Here is a 16,698-nt window from a genome sequence, read left to right as displayed (position 1 = left end):
ATGCCGAGCATGGTTTCGCATCCACAGACCTGGTCAACACAACTCACTCACTGTAATATTGTAACACTAACTGAGGGCACATACGAAACACTGTAATGGGAAGTAAACTTTCCTACTTAACACGCAAGGTATGTAATAGAGAGAAAGTCGAATAAGATGATGATTTTTGAAGTTGGTGCCCATCATTTCCTTCAAAGGCAAATCAGTAAAACAGTAACAAATCAGTAAAACAATAACAAATCAGTAAAACAATAACAAATCAGTAAAACAATAACAAATGACTAAAATTAAATTCTGCCAAAATGCACAATATGCTGTCAAGCATTATAAGGAGCCACCTATGGGTGGTATATAATCTTATAATACTTGTGTGTTTTGTTACCACTTAGGATTACTGGTTCCTGCAGACACTACTAAACAGACAGTTATTTATCGCCATGTCATAAATAGTTAACAAATACTGAAGAAGGTTACAATAACATTTTTATTTAGCTTTAAACTGAATAGAACAGGCACAGCTTGTGCTACAACGAACTCCGCTACCTTGAGGGCATTTAAATTAAGTTTGAAATTTAAATGTATATAAAATAGCTGGAGTCTACAACTAAAATAGGCAAACTGAGCTCTTTCAGAATTTACCGGGGCGTTTTTGAAAGCATCAGCTAACCCTGAAGCCGGAATATGAATTATGAGTAACGAGAGTAAATAACAGCAAGACGCGGTTACCATCTAACCTAAACATTCTAATCCAACATTCACATCTAAATATTCAAAACCCCAGCCTAAATACATAAAAATCTAATTTGCATTCTGGTGAGTAATACGGGAAGAAGAAATTATAGCAAAGGTTTAAATCATAGTAACTGGTTAAAAATCTAAATAAATGAATAATTTAAAATAAGTTTTCTGATAACATTGTAGAGACATTACGTATTTTTGGAAGCAGGAGAGATGGAAAATATGCAACTGCCTTCGCCGGGAATCGAACCACGCACCTCTGGAATGCCGGAACAGTGTGTAGAACCACTACACCACGAAGGCACGCAAGGAAAGTGGGAGAAGTACCTTATAATATAACAAAACATTCCATATGAAAGCGCATTGAGCTATATTTGACGTAAGTTTGTGATTAATAAGACTTGTTAGGAATGGAATGAAAGATGAAGCAGCTGTTTATTTCATCAAATGCTGAAAAAGTATAAGTCGTTTCTCATAATTAGATAACCTTCCTTCGTTTTATGAAATTCGTCATCTTCGACTCTCTGCTATCTAGTTGTTAAATTAACAATACGAAGGAAATCAGTGTACTGTATTCATTGTTTTAGAACAAAAATAAGCTAACTATAAAATAATATTATCAAACGCTATATTTTAAAAACCAGTAAAGCCAACCAGCGGCCGAGCGGTAAAGCCGCTGAACACTGGTAGTTCGGCCCGAGGTTCAAATCCCGCGAACGGGCTGGCTGCTTGGGCGTTTCCGTGGTTTTTCCCATGTGTAATGTGTATACGAGCCAGTTTCCCTTAGAACGTCATCCACGAAGGCATCCCTCCCTTTAGGCAGATAGCCTTCGAGGCTTTGCCATAATCACATACGCACAGACACACACACACGAAAAAGAGTAAAATGTTGCAAGAAGTCAAACTGCGCTTATCCCGGAAAACATTCACGATGAGGGAAACAATATTTATTTATTTAGTAATTCAATGCAACACTTGTTGCGTATAGCATACACATGGCCAGGCAGTTTCAATTAATTAAGTGAAATTTAAACATGAAACATGTGTATTTCACATAACTTTATCAGTCGTAATAACGTGTAAGTTAATTGTATTTATAGGCTTGCATTTGCTAACCAATTCATTCTCAGGGAGATTTGTTCATTTGTTAGCCGTGCTATGCTATCAATTGAATTAATCTTTCAGTGTAAAAATTTGCAAAATAAAATTATAATTAAATTTTTAATGTAATATAATTTCAGTACATTTTTAGAGTCATTAGGTTTATCGATACAGGAGACGTGAAAGATATTTATTGCCCTCAGTGGGATTCTAATATTGAAACTCCCGATTGCTAGCAGGGCGTGCTATCCAGTTACACATGAAGACACGTTGTAAGGAAAGAGAAAATACCTTATACAATAAAATTAAAAAGAGTAGTTTTAAAATATAGAAATCAACTCTCATTAATAGGTAAAATCTACGTGTCTAAGGAACGTTTATCCTTTTCATGTTTTGTAAGGGAAAGGAATGATAATATGAAAATGAGAAAATCTATGAGAATCTGCTTCCATTTCGGCCTGAAAACGACATCTGCTACTAAGGAAATGACTCTTCATTTTTAAATTGCAAATGAATCGGTGTTTGGAAGTTTTCGACAGGCCACATTGTATCTGAGCGTAAACTCGCTGCTTATTGAATACAAAGTTTTTTTATTTATTTTTTAATATTTTCATAAAATTTAGTCAATATATATATTTATCACTTTCTTCGATTTCGCGGCGCTTTTTGCTAGAAGTTCTATTGATCACGAAAGCCGGGAAAAAAATAAATGATCGATTCAGAGAAAATAAAAGACCAACGACAGTATAAGGAGTTGAGGGGTAAATTGAATTCTTCTCTTCTTGTAGTATGTTTGAAGTAAGATGTCTAGGATCGCCAGATGTCTGTAAGAGTTTGTTTTGTCCAAACTTTTCTTCGAAAATATTTTATTTTCACTCATTTCTCCTTCTCCTATCGAAACTGATAAATAATTGGTTGCTATGTTTGCAGATTTATATTCGAAATTCCTGACGAAAAGAGTTTTTATACTGAAAGAAATATTCAAGCATAGTAATACAGATTCCGAGAGTTTTAATAATATTTTAATACAAGAATCTAAGTACTCTCTTATTTTATGTTCTTGCATGTTTACAAAATTTTCACTGTTACAAAAGTGCAAGCAACTGTCCGGAAACATTTTAATATGCTATCTACGAGTTTCAAAAATGTAATTCCTTACACCTACTATTAAATGCATATTTTATATTGCCTTCAATTAATATGTCTTCAGTTGACCAGAACCTCGTATTTAATACACTTACTCGGTGAGAAAACCAGTTTCCTATGGCTAAACTATTTGTCTGATATTTCAAAAGAATGCATTTTCCTAAAGGATATTTTCTTGATTTTGAATATGAAATTGGATTTCTTGAACGGAGGGTGGGGTTTCATACAACACATCTGAAACGAAAAATCAAAATCTCTATCGTAAAATACTGAATACTGAAATACTTAAGAAAATAAAGAATATAATAAATGTTATCAACTGAGCTCATACATTGTAGATAAAATAATGCACTACAGTGCAAAAGTGCTTCTCTTTTTCGCGATAAATAGCGTAATATTTTGTCTATAGGAAATATCTAGCTACATCATTTTCACTTTAAAATTTAAGGGTATTTTACAAATTAAGAAAATGAAATATGGCAGAAAGTGCTCTTCTAATCAGCAAAAAATAAATAATTAAAATATTTCTTGATTGCATTACATTCATTCTTAATACTTACTTAGTTCTTTGGGAGAAAATTCAGATACGAGTCAACTGCAGTGTCCTGTTAAATCACGAGTGATATCACAAGACAGTATTTATTTTTAACGAATTTTGTAGCTCAAATAACATTGCTATCAACATGTTCAGTTAATATTGTCAATAACTATCACATATATATTAAATAATTGAATGTAACATTTAAATTCAGTACATATTCAACCTGGAATAAAGCGTTGGCAAAAAATAAATTATTTTGCAAAAGCAATAAATCGCTGTTAATAATTAAGAAAACGCGTCTAGTATTGAATTTGAATAAATACAAGAAATGATGAAATAGTTGTGCAGAACATTTTAAATTAAATTTAAAAATGAATTTAAATTGCGAATTTACATCATGAATTATCATCTTCAGGCGGTTATTGTATCGAATGAAATAAATGAATCAGCCTGTTTTTTCAACAGGTAGAGATACAAATTTATTAAATTTAAAGCATCAATGATGTGCAACAGAAATCATGTCTTCATTACTACAGGCTATAACGAGAAAGACGAATTGCCAAATTCATACAAAGCTGAAATCCGTTACATGCCAAAACTGAAGAAAGCGTATCAATACCGTTCATCGGATTTAAAATAAATGTAATACAAATCAAGTCAAGCAGAATAATTCTTTAAACAAATGTACAAACAACAGAAACAGTAGTGAAATCTGTAATCTATCAGTGAAATTAATCGTCCTAAAACAGGCATTAAGACCAGTAGTTAAAATCAATAATTGAAAACATATTGTGCCAAAAAATTAATAACTCGAATATATTAAGTAAGGTATATAAACTAAATAAAAACAAATGAAAAAAAAACTAGTAGGGATTTTGCTAACTTTAGTGTGTGCAAAGCTACCAGATCCCTTTAAGTGCAGTTGTTAATAAATAATAGTTTAGACAAAATAATCTTCCTTCAGTATAAATAGCTTTTAATGCATGTAAACTTAATACCTTATTAAAAGAAAAGAAATTACCTTTAATTTGCTGCAGACTCGAAAGCTTGTTTCAATTCTGGTAAATGCATCCCGCCAGACGATTCAATTGATTCTGGAAGCTGAACTATTTTTAGAATGCAAGATATAGTTGTAGTACTTAATGTAAAAAATATAAAGCCAGAAAATGGCCTAAGTAATTTTTGCGATAGATTACAAAATTTCACTTAAGCGGGCTGCCTTGAAACTGAGAAGTTGAAGTAAGCCCGTTTTGTTAAAAGATAGAGATAATTATCAAGCAACTCATTAAAATTATATACAAACTGAAAGACTTGATCAGAATTCTAATATAACTCTGTTAGTTCATCCAATCATCACCGCCGTAATTGTTTAGGTGTAGAATATCGTGATAAACAATAGGCTAAATGAGAAAATTAGATTGACAAATGTAATTTGTCGAGCTGTTTGTTAATAAAAGTTCGTGAGATTTTTTTTTATTTTGGGGTACTTTAATTAATAATCTACGCGCTTTTGAAAATTTTTGCTACAAATATTTTTAATATTTTCGGTTATATTAATAGTAGTGTTTCTTATGAGTTTTCTGAAGATGTTTGATAGAAAGTTATAATTAGCTTTATGGTTTCGAAGGTGAATAGTCTTCATTTTGCAAATATTTGTAATAGTGAGTTTAAGTGAAACACGGGATATGAGCAGGTGCTCTCTTTGTGGGCTTTGGCTGCCAATTCTTCCCAAAATTTCCAGAAACTCGCGCTACACCAGACTCGTGTCCATGTTACACTATAATTATGGCTCAGAGAGCACGGATGAGCAGTTGCTGTTGATGTGATTATCGTTAGCTGTTATTCAGCTGTAAGATTAAGCATTAGATGAAATGAGACTTTACTCTGCAAAGGATTTTGGCTACCTACTACATTTCTCTTGCAATTTTATGGAGTTCTTTGTTTAAATTAAAACTTCCATTTTTATAGGCTTTACCTTTTGTTTACCTCTTAGTTTCTTTTTCTAGTCGCAGTGAAATTATCACTACTGCTGTAACAGTTGTTACTATGTTAAAATAACTTAATAATATTGAATTCTTTATAATCATGATTATGAAAGTGCACTAGATATATAAGTAATATAAGAGTTAGTAAAAATAATCCATGCCATAGCCTTCCTTTTAGGCAAGTCGTAATAGGACAGACGCTATTTTCATGCTATTAATGCCATTCTATAAATAATATTGTAACTTAAATATGTGGTCATTGCTATGTTTATTTTTTTGACGGTAACAATATCATGCCAAGTTCAATTGAACATCATAGTGGAAGAATTTTTGTTTTATTTTAATATACTGCATACCATAAGTTGTACAACACAGTTCGTAGGCAATATTTCATTTGCAAGATTTGAAATAGGGTAATATTTAATGCTAATAAATATTATTAATATTGCACAATATGTTGCGGAATAAATCAATTAAGAAAAAGATTAAATACTGAGAATTAATATGAAACAAATACGGGGAATTTTCTAACATGATCACACTATTAAAAATTTTCAAAAACAAAACTGAAATAAAAGTAAATTAATACTGAAATTAAATAAAACTGACAGAATATTGAGTAACAGGTGATAATTCTTAGGTCTATAACAAGAAGCAGCCAAAAGAATTAAACTGCAAAAACTTATCAAAGAATTCTTTAAGTTAAAAATAATTAAATGCGAATATATTAATACAAAATTCCAATTGATAAAAGAATTTTTAAGAAATTAAAATTTAAGTTTTTTTTTTTTTTTAAATTTATAAATTTTGAAAAGGAACCAACCATCAAGATATAACTTGTCTCGACATGACTCGAAATTAGGTACATAACGTATAAAATGGACTAAAGACAAAATTTGTTTTTTAAATAAGAGGAAGAAAGCATATTAATTTAAAATGTTAAAAATTAATAATTAGCGAAACCGAACTGATAGACTTTGTAACAACAGTTGAAGTTAAAACATGGAAGCCAAATAGAGAAACCAAATTATGGAAAAGGTAAAACTGCCTAATTTTTTAAATGATAAGTTAATAAAATTATAGAATTCGAGAATTGATTTTGATTTAGATTGCGGAGTATATATATTTACACACACACACACACACACACACATATATATATATATATATATATTTATTTATTTATATATATATTTATGTGAGTGTGTGTGCCCACATGTGCATGTCTGTATGTCACATATGCATAAGACCGCATGTGGGTAAGTGTCTACTTAATATGAACTCCTTTTTTATATAATGCCATTTTTTATGTGAACTTGATAAAAATGCTCCCTTTAGAATTATGAAAAAAAGCATATTTTAAAACTGATCCACATGATCTTTTAGGCTTCTCTAATAATTTAAGACAGTTAAATGGATAGAATAATAAATGAAACTCGAAAGTAAACTCTGCAAATGGTCACTGGAACTAAATTACTCCACACAACGGAATCTCAGAACACATTTCTAAGCCTTGCGAAGGGGAAAATGTCACGTTCTAGGTATGTACTAACCAGTAAAACCGTTTCACTGCGCTAAGACAGATTTAACGGGAAAAGCAGATTTCAGGAACGCCAAACTTCGGCTGGAAGTTAATCTCCTGTACAGTGAGAAATGTTCGACAGTGTAATGGAATGGCGATGAGAGTTTTTATTTCTAAGCTAAAGTAGGAAGAATGCCGTATATATGTCACTTTGGATAGAAATACATACACACACACGCGCAAGAGCATACATGTCGCAGTGGAAATAGATGAAAGCAATTAAATTAGAATGAGACAAAGCATACAAACGATGGCCAAAAATATGAAAAGACATCATGGATTTTATTTGTCGACTTGTTTAATCCCAGCACCTATTTTAGTTCTTGATGATTATTTTTGATGAACTTAAAAGTGAAATATGCTACATAAACTTCCTAAAATTTGTGCATATATATATATATATATATATATATATATATATATATATATATATATATATATATATATGCATATAGATATAGATAAATGTAGGTGTGAATAGCTATATCTAGATCTATCTACTTAACTATATAATTGAAATAACAGTAAATGAAATGCAATAAACTTCATTCATGAATTAAATAACGCGTTCAAAACTGCAGTAAATTTAGTAAGAACAGCACAGAAAGAAATAATCTTCCTAGAAAGTTAGAAATGATTAAAAAGCAGAAGAAAAAATGAAAATTAAATAAAGCAAGAAACAAAACAAGAACTCAATACAACAAAGTATAAGAGAAATAAAATAGCAAAAGATAAAACCTAAGAATGCAAAAAATACATTACTTGTTTATTTAAACTGCTTCAGTATCTATTCTGTTATACTGTGTTGTATTGACTGCTTGCTTCCTTTAAAAAGTTTCTTTCTTACTTCACCTTGATGTGTCAAAGGTTAGCAGCTCCAAAAAAGCTTATACATTTTCATTTTCTTTCTACATTTTTGTGCATATATGTATTATTAAACTAAATAAAAGTTTATTTCTCTTATATATATATATATATATATATATATAAGCAATAAACTTTAGTTTACTTTAATATGACAAACTATCAAAACTCGGAGAATAATGATTAATTTTATGCAAATGCAGCAACAAATAAAATCATACATTTTAACAATTATAAATAATATTTTCCCTTCGCAATAGGAAACGAATAAAAAACATAAAATATCAACGCAAAAATAAATAATTACCTTTATTCCTGATGTACTTCTCCTTTTTTTAAATTAATTTTACCGTCCGAAAATCGAGAGCGATGTTTTAAGGACATAATATTGATTATCATGTGAGGTCATGTAACCTTCGAAGAGAGAAAGTGCTCTACTGGAAGTGCTTAAACACATGAATTCGCAGCATGTTTATTAAGGAAATTATAGGAAATCCCATAACTAACAGTTACTTCTATTTTTTAAAGGGGCGAGGCATTGTTTTCAGAATTTACAATATTATAAGGCGTTATGGATCAGATATTTCTCAGTGTTTCAATTTAATATAATTAGAATAATAATAATAAAATTATTCATACATTTTATAGAAATCACCAAAATATTGAATTAATTGCCAAAAATTATCAGTAGACCTGAGATTACGAATAAATTGCATTTAGGAAATTGTTTTTTCCCTATTTTAGATACTATAAAGCAAGTTTCGACAAACCATGGCCTCCCGCCGGTTTTAATCTGTCCCGCGGTGTAATTACATGAAACATTTTAAGTAAATCAAATCACGCGCTTTAAAGCAGTCACCGATATTCAAGCTCACTATTTGAGTATAATGATCACATGTGGCGCTATGTCGTCACATATTCGCATTTTGTTGTCTGCCATTGCCGTAGAATAAGAATTGTCAGTTCTCTCAGTTTTACTTGAAAGACGCATATAGGTATTATTATCACCTTTGGCACTATGTGATATTTCGTTCTCTTCATTTTATTTTATTTATTACCCACCGTTGTCATGTTTCTTTCAAGATGAGATAAGGAAAAAAAGTGGACTTCAAATGTTATGCTTTTAAAGCAGAATGGAGTGTTAAATAGTTTGTCATAGAATTAAAGGACAAAGTATTATGTTAAAAGTAAGTAAGTTAAAGTAAGTTGTAAGTATTAAAGTAAGTTGTTAGGTAAATAACATAACAGCTGTGAGAAAGATTATAATATCTGTTGTCATTACTAAACTAAGTACGTAGTAGAATATGCAAAACTCATACAAAATGAAAAATGGGTAAAACTGGAAAGTTTAAAAGGGAATGCTTCATCACATCGTAGTGTCTTGGTCAAAGGAAAAAAATTATAATGAAGCAATAACTAAATTTAGCTAGCAAACTGCCCATTAGCTAGGAAGGGCAAACCATTTACAGATGGTGAATTAATTAAATCTTGCTGCTTGAGTTAGCCAAAGAAATGTACCCACAGAAAATATATTTCGTTCTGTCTGTAAGTCTTTTCGTAACAACTGTTAGAAAAATTGAGGACGCAGGAAACCAATTAAAAATTAAATCAGTTAAACAGAAAAAACAAAAAAGTTGAAGTGGTTTTCGTTGACTATTAATTAATCGACGGCCATTACTGATGTTGCTGAATTGCTGCTGATTATCTGAGGAGAGAATACTGAGTTTGAGGTGAGTGAAGAACTAGCTTCTGCGAATATCCTGCATGGAAAAACTTCAGGAAGAAAATCTTCAACGAAGTCGAGAAAAAGCTAACAAATACAATTTTCAGTGGAATCTTAAAATGTGTTAACAACTGGTGTAAAAATCAGTGTGGATTCCTATCCACACTGTTAGCGCGGATTAGCCGCACAAATTAGCTGCATAAGGATTAGAGAGGTTAGCTGCACAAACGTTTAAGGCTTCCGAAGAAGCAAAACTCAAAACCTAATTAATTTATTATATTAGTCATCAAAAGGCTTTTTGCAAGAAACACATCAATCTGCCATGTGTTATTGAACAAACTGCGACAGCGGTTAACTTTATTTATTGTTGTGAACTTAACCATATTCAGTTTCGTTATTTTTTATTAGGTACTGAAGCCGAATATTCTGACCTGAACTATCATACATCATTTCGATGGGTCAACAATGGAAATGTTTTATTGAGACTTTTGAACGCATAAAAATAACAGAAATTGGTCTAATTGAGAAAACTTGACCCCCAGTCTTTATTAACGAGTTATAAGTGGCTATTGAAATTAGCATTTGTAACAGACATTGTGGTATTCTTCAAGATTACACGGAAAAGTAATGCTCATATGTGAAGCGTATTTTAAGCCATATCTCCGAAACGTTGCATTTATTGAAGCACAAGTCACATTAAATAAATGTGGTTATTTTCCATGCTGTAAAAGTTTCAAATATTAGCGAAATTCCCATTCTCTAAAAATTTGCGGTGGATATTATTTCTGAATTTAATTACAGTTACAACAGCGCTTTTCGGATCTTGATGCAAGTGCAAATGATACTTCCAAATTTCAAAATCTATTTGACTCTATAACTGAGGACCGTCAGTTGGAAGTAATTGATCTGCAGTATGATGATATGCTAAAAATGATGTTTAAAGAAACTGATCTAATCCAACTCTATTAATACCTTTTGGAAAATAAATACTGTTAATTAAAATCGTATGTACGCAGATTTGCTTCAGTATTTGGAAGTACTTACCAATGCAGATCCTTCTTAAAACAGGACCATTAGCAAAAAAAAAAAAAAAAAAAAAAAACAATGAGATATTATTTCAGAATAAAAACATAATTTTTATTTCTGTAATAAAATAATTTGTTCTATAATACGTTTTTTAGTAAACAGAATTTTAATTTTTCTAAGTAAAATGTGTCTAAATATTATGCAAAAATATCACTTTCTAAAAATAACTTTCAAGCCTTTTTTTGGTCCGCCGAGCCTGGAATTTTTACAATCCGACAATTACATAAAATGTCCACTGACTCTTGGTGTAAAGAATGAAATTTTATAATTATTGGTCCTATTTCAAGACATTTGAAAAAGCCGACAATAAATCATGATATCATCAAGGAAAACGAAATTTAAATCAAATTGCTAAAACACGTCGCTTCAAGCTATGTACAGGTGTTCCTGGTGGCATATAAGCATTATGTACCGCGCCATGCGCATAGGGAAAAATCAGTGTTTGTGATTAGACATACTTTCTGATAACATCATTTTCTTTTGGCTTATTGACGTTTACGTTTTGTTTTCGTTAAATGACGCACATGAATGACACGGAAATGTTAAAATTATCGTTTGTTTTCTTTTAACAATAATGCCAGAGGAAAAGATTTTCCTGCAGAGTTCTGCAGATGGCTTCCTGTTTTATGGAATAATAAAATTATAAAGTCCTTTAAAGATGCTGTTAATACCAGACGCAAACTTAAGCGCTTAGATTATATAAATAGCAAGTTCTTGAATTTAGTACAAAAACCAAAACACATTGGATTACCAGACGATTTCGACCCAACTGTCAAGGCACCGTATGCTCGTGAGTATATTATTATTGCAATTTTGTTGCGTTCCTTTCCTTTCACATTGCAGAAAATATTTCCTTTGAAACTGCATATGTTATTTCCATGTTTGTGTCCATGTCTTCCCATTTCTAATATTCTGTTGCCTTAAATGATAGGAAAAGTACATTCAGTATTGTCGCTGAATTTAACACACGTGTTTAAGGAAACGAGCTTCTTTTTCTGATAAACACCTTTTTTACAAAAGGTACGAAAGATATTACACATAAAATATAGGCAATATTCGTAAAATAATATTATTTAATTTAAACATATCCATCTTTATTTCTCTAATCCAAATCTGTAGTAGTCTAACTTCAAAAATAAATTTTACTCTTCCTGACTAACTACAAATATAGTGAATTTGCTGTATATTATGTTAACTCAGAGCATTTTTGCTTTCTGAGAAAACTGACTTGTCTCATATTTTCAGAGATTACATCCGCGGAGAATGAGTATATAATGAACAAGAAATAATTAATTAATAATAACCACAACCTTGACTATGAACGGTTTTAAATTATGAATACATTTATTAAAAATTTCTGCACATTTACTAATATTAATACACTTTTACTAATATTAATACACAATTACTGATTTAGCACACTAGAAGAAATAATACTTTTTCTCTCTAGGGGAAAAATTGACTGCAATTGTTAAATTTAATTCACCATACTACAATGCCGCAAGAAGTGTAATCTCATGGCACCAAAAATAGAGCGCACGTTATTAACAGTAATAATTTTTTCGATACTGCTATCAAAATGTAAACAAATGGTATGGAGGTGTACTCTCGAGCCTAAGCAAAGTCTTCCTAAGCGCAGAAGAAATGATTTAACCGGAAGCTATACCCAATCCTGTGGATGTGTTATTCCCTATGCTCCTGGTGCGGTACAGAATTCTTATATGCTTCCAGGCGAATATGCGCTGAGAAATTTGCGATTCAACGCATGTGTTCTCAAGGTTTTTTATCACCCTACCCATTTTGTTTTGTTTTGTTTTTGTATATTTTTTGCATGTGTGTATATAATTTAGGTTAAAATAACACGGCAAATAATGATTGTTGGAGAAGTAAAAGAACAAGAATCAGCGTAATATTTGTAAATTTTGCATGACTAGTTTCGATTTTATATCTACAGAACCATTTGCCTCAGCTGCCTAAGTGCAAATGAATGAGAAAAGATATGGTGATAAGATAAGATAAGCTAAAAAAAGGCTCGGCAGAAGTTAAGCTGCTATTGATGAAACTAGAAAACTAAAACATAATTTTCTTAAAAGCTGAAGGTAGAGATGGATTGGAATTAGGGTCGTTAACAAGACCAGAAAGATGTTTTTGAATGTGAAACGCCTCTAAAAATCTAGTTCACCAATGGAATATGTTGTTGTTACATATAGCTTTATTGGAAAGATCAATCCAAACATATAAAACAGCTCAAGTATCACACAAGAACAAAGATAAATAATAAAAAAGAACAAACACAAAGCAAAGAAAAATAGAAACCGGGTGGCATTGTTACTCACATCCGTGATATCCTTAATTCACACGTGCCTGCTGGGTTCTTCTAAATGAGTAACATCTATGACTAAGGCGGCTCTGAGTAAACCAATGGAAGAGGTTTTATGAATAATTTTGGTTGCAGAAAAATGAAAAATGTGATTTTTGGACCAACAGTGCTGGGCAAGAGAGGACTTCTGTGTTTCCTTTTTCCTAACATATGCCTCATGTTCTTTAATTCAAAAGTTTAAGGCTCTCCTGCTTTCAGTAATGTAAATTAAACCACGCGAATACCCCACGAATTCATATCTGGAATGGGGTCCTTAAGTATGGACTTGGGAAGTTTATTCATAGGAGCAAATACACTTCTAGAAATACAAAATTCTAGAAGAATGATAATATGTGATAGAAATAATTTTCTTGTACATTTTCATAATAGCAGCAGACGCAAAGCAAACTTTAAACGGAGAGTAGAGTAACAGGAGGATATCCTAAGTACTAAATATTAAAAAAGTTTGTATTGTTGCATATATTGAAGACACTGCAACACTTAAACTTCTAAATATTAAACGTAAAATTAAATAGAAAAACGTTTAATATATATATTTAAACGTTCTGATGTCTGAACTTGTATTTTTTAATATCTGATTGCCATTTCATGCATTAAATGAATAGCTGTGATAACAAACCCTTGTCAATAATTCAAACCTAATACTTTTTCTAAATATGAAATTTGAAATTAAACCTAGTGCTTATGCAAATTTACTAGTTAAAAGAGTTTGAAACTCCATGAATGTAAGCAACTACAACGTTTTATTTTGAGGGTGGGTATTTACAGTAAGCAATTATCTAGAAATACATAGAAATCAATGACAACGAGACTTATCATTAAGGTCGCAATCTGAATTCTTGCTTCTGCACCTTAACATACCAGTATCATATAATGAAAGAGTGGATTAATTAATTACCAAATATACTTATTAAATATATAGAAGCTTTAAAAACTTTCCAATAGGTATTTAAAAGTATAAAAGAATAAATCTAATCATTTCCATAATTCCAACTGCTCTTAAGCCCAACTTATTGTAAGCTACATTTAGGTTTTTATACAGCTGCACAGAAGGAAATAGGAATTACTTTTAATATAGTGCCTTATATAATTATGTACAGTAATGCTATACTTGGTAATTTAGAATTTAACAGTACTCCAATTTCGAAATAATACAGTGTTACTCTTTGCTTACAAATTGTAGCTTATATAAGTATTATCATGTTTTAGGGAACACATCTTACTGAGTTCTTCAAACGTTTTCTTTTCGCTTTTTTCCTAATATGTATTTTTAAATATTTATTCTTATGCAAATTCGATCAATTTATTACTTTAACCGTTATTAGAAATCTAGCTTAAAACTAGCTTTTTTTAACGTTATTATTGCTCGATGTCATGTCTCGGGCTTTAGCAATCCCATATTTCTACCAGGTAATGTAACGAGGTACAATGAAAATAATGAGCATAGTTTTGGAAGTCTTAGATCATATTTCAGATCAATAAAGAAGGATTTAAGCTCAAGGAAAAGTAACAGATTTTTCCGCGGAAGGAAGTATCTTAATACGAATCTAAACCAGTCAATGGCTGTATCATAAATCTACCTAATTGACAGTCAAGAATGATTAACCTTGCTTCATATCCGAACACGCTTCAGTAATTGAAATCTTCTGTAACAAAGCATTTAAAGCACAATCATACCTCTCATTTTCGATGCTTACAAATGGATAGCTTAGATAGAGAGAGACAGGATTTTACTTTTTATGCAAGTTTATTCGGCAATTAAGTGATTTCTGGTTTTGTTTCTGCTTCATCGGGCGTCAACATAAGGTGTGTACGAAATGAATATAACATGGAACATTAAATTGGTTTGATTTTCATTTGAATTAATTACTAAGAAATGTTTTAACAACTATTTAACACGTAGATATTTAAAAGGAAGGAAATCTTTACAACATAAATGTGTTATTAAAATATTATTTGGGTATCAGTTAAGAGAAATAAATTCATAAAATAAAAATTTTAGGTTGTGTTCATATATCCAATTTAATAGAAATAACTTGTAACTAGTAGCCTATCCTTAAGTATACCTTGATCGTGCAGCAGTGTCTCCTTTTTGCAAGCAATATGTCAACATGCATTGTATAATCGCCCATAACATTAAGAATGAAATTACAAAGAGTACTACGAAATTCAATCTTACCAATTTACAAACAGAAGTTAAGTGGAGGTAACTTAAAATATACTTTTATTACGTGTTATTGTAAGATCCTTCCTATTCTTGCAAGATAAATTTTGTTTTTCAAATACTAAACGCATCTTTAAAAACCTTTTGCATCTTTTCATGAATAGAATGCCGAGGATTATATCACCATATTCAGAAATAGACACAATAAGAATTAGACGTAATTTAAACATTTTCTATTTATATTAAAATATATTCTATATTCCTATTGATTCGTTTGTTTCTACTAGAATGTGCAAATGAGAGGAATTTTAAATGGAGTAAGAATTTGAGTTAAGGAAGGAGGATACTCCCAACAGCCAAGATCTTAGAGCAAACGCATCTGCTTTTAGGCAAAGTAACCGGGAAATATCTCTTTCTGATGCGTTTTCTTTTTCGCTGTTGCATATTAGACAACTAGTTCGTCAGGACCTAGTAAAAGAAATTAACTTGCAGTTACAATAGATTCGATTATACAAATTGTTTGTAATCCCCCCGAACAACGGAAATAAATTTATGTTAATTATGTTTTGTACTTCAAGTAAAAGTATGCAACAAATTTTAGACGTTTGATTTTATGATACTGTTGAATTCACTTCAGCTTTTGGAATTTATAGCAGATGCCAAGAGCGAAGATTCGTCTTACCGGCTTGAAAGTGCTACATTAGTTTCAGCAAACTAGTGCTTACCCTCGTAAGAGTTTTTTTTTTTTTCTTTACATGTCTAATTAAGAAACAGGTGCAGTAGATGCAATTAAGGAGAGCATTAATTAGATCGTCACAATTGACTCGCCAAAGTATTTTTCTCATTTATTAGTTTTCTATAAGAAATCGCCATCAATGAGTTAGCGCAACGGAACCCTTCTAATTTTAGAAATGTGTTTGTTTACAAGTGTGTTTTTCCCCATGGAGCTAGCTCCCCACTCATCGGCAGCGCACCATGCACATTTCACACGACAGGCAACAGTTTTAAACAGCCGAATGATGTATATATATATCTATATATATATTAAAAATGGTTACCGTTTCAGATAGAAACTAACTGAATTTATAAAGCCTATTACAGTATCCATGATTTACCACGATCAATTACAATGCTATTTATACTTAAGCAATGTACAGAAGTATGAATATATTAATCATTCTGGCTGATCTTTGGAATTATGGTAACAGGTAGTTTGGCGACATTTTGGAGGCGATAAAGGTTACTACCTAGGACTTTGGTAATAATGTGAGAAGCACTCAGTTCCGATTACGCATTATTTTGTGTGAGGGAAATGAGAGATCATGAGATATGTCATGTGACATTAATGGACGAATTATAGTTCTTTAATCGGAAAAGGAGGTAAATTT

The sequence above is a fragment of the Stegodyphus dumicola genome, chromosome X1 (assembly GCF_044657685.1).
Source record: "Stegodyphus dumicola isolate Sdum_Otavi_A_Nest chromosome X1, ASM4465768v1".
Classification (NCBI taxonomy): Eukaryota; Metazoa; Arthropoda; class Arachnida; order Araneae; family Eresidae; genus Stegodyphus; species Stegodyphus dumicola.
Note: the sequence above shows the minus strand (reverse complement) of the source record.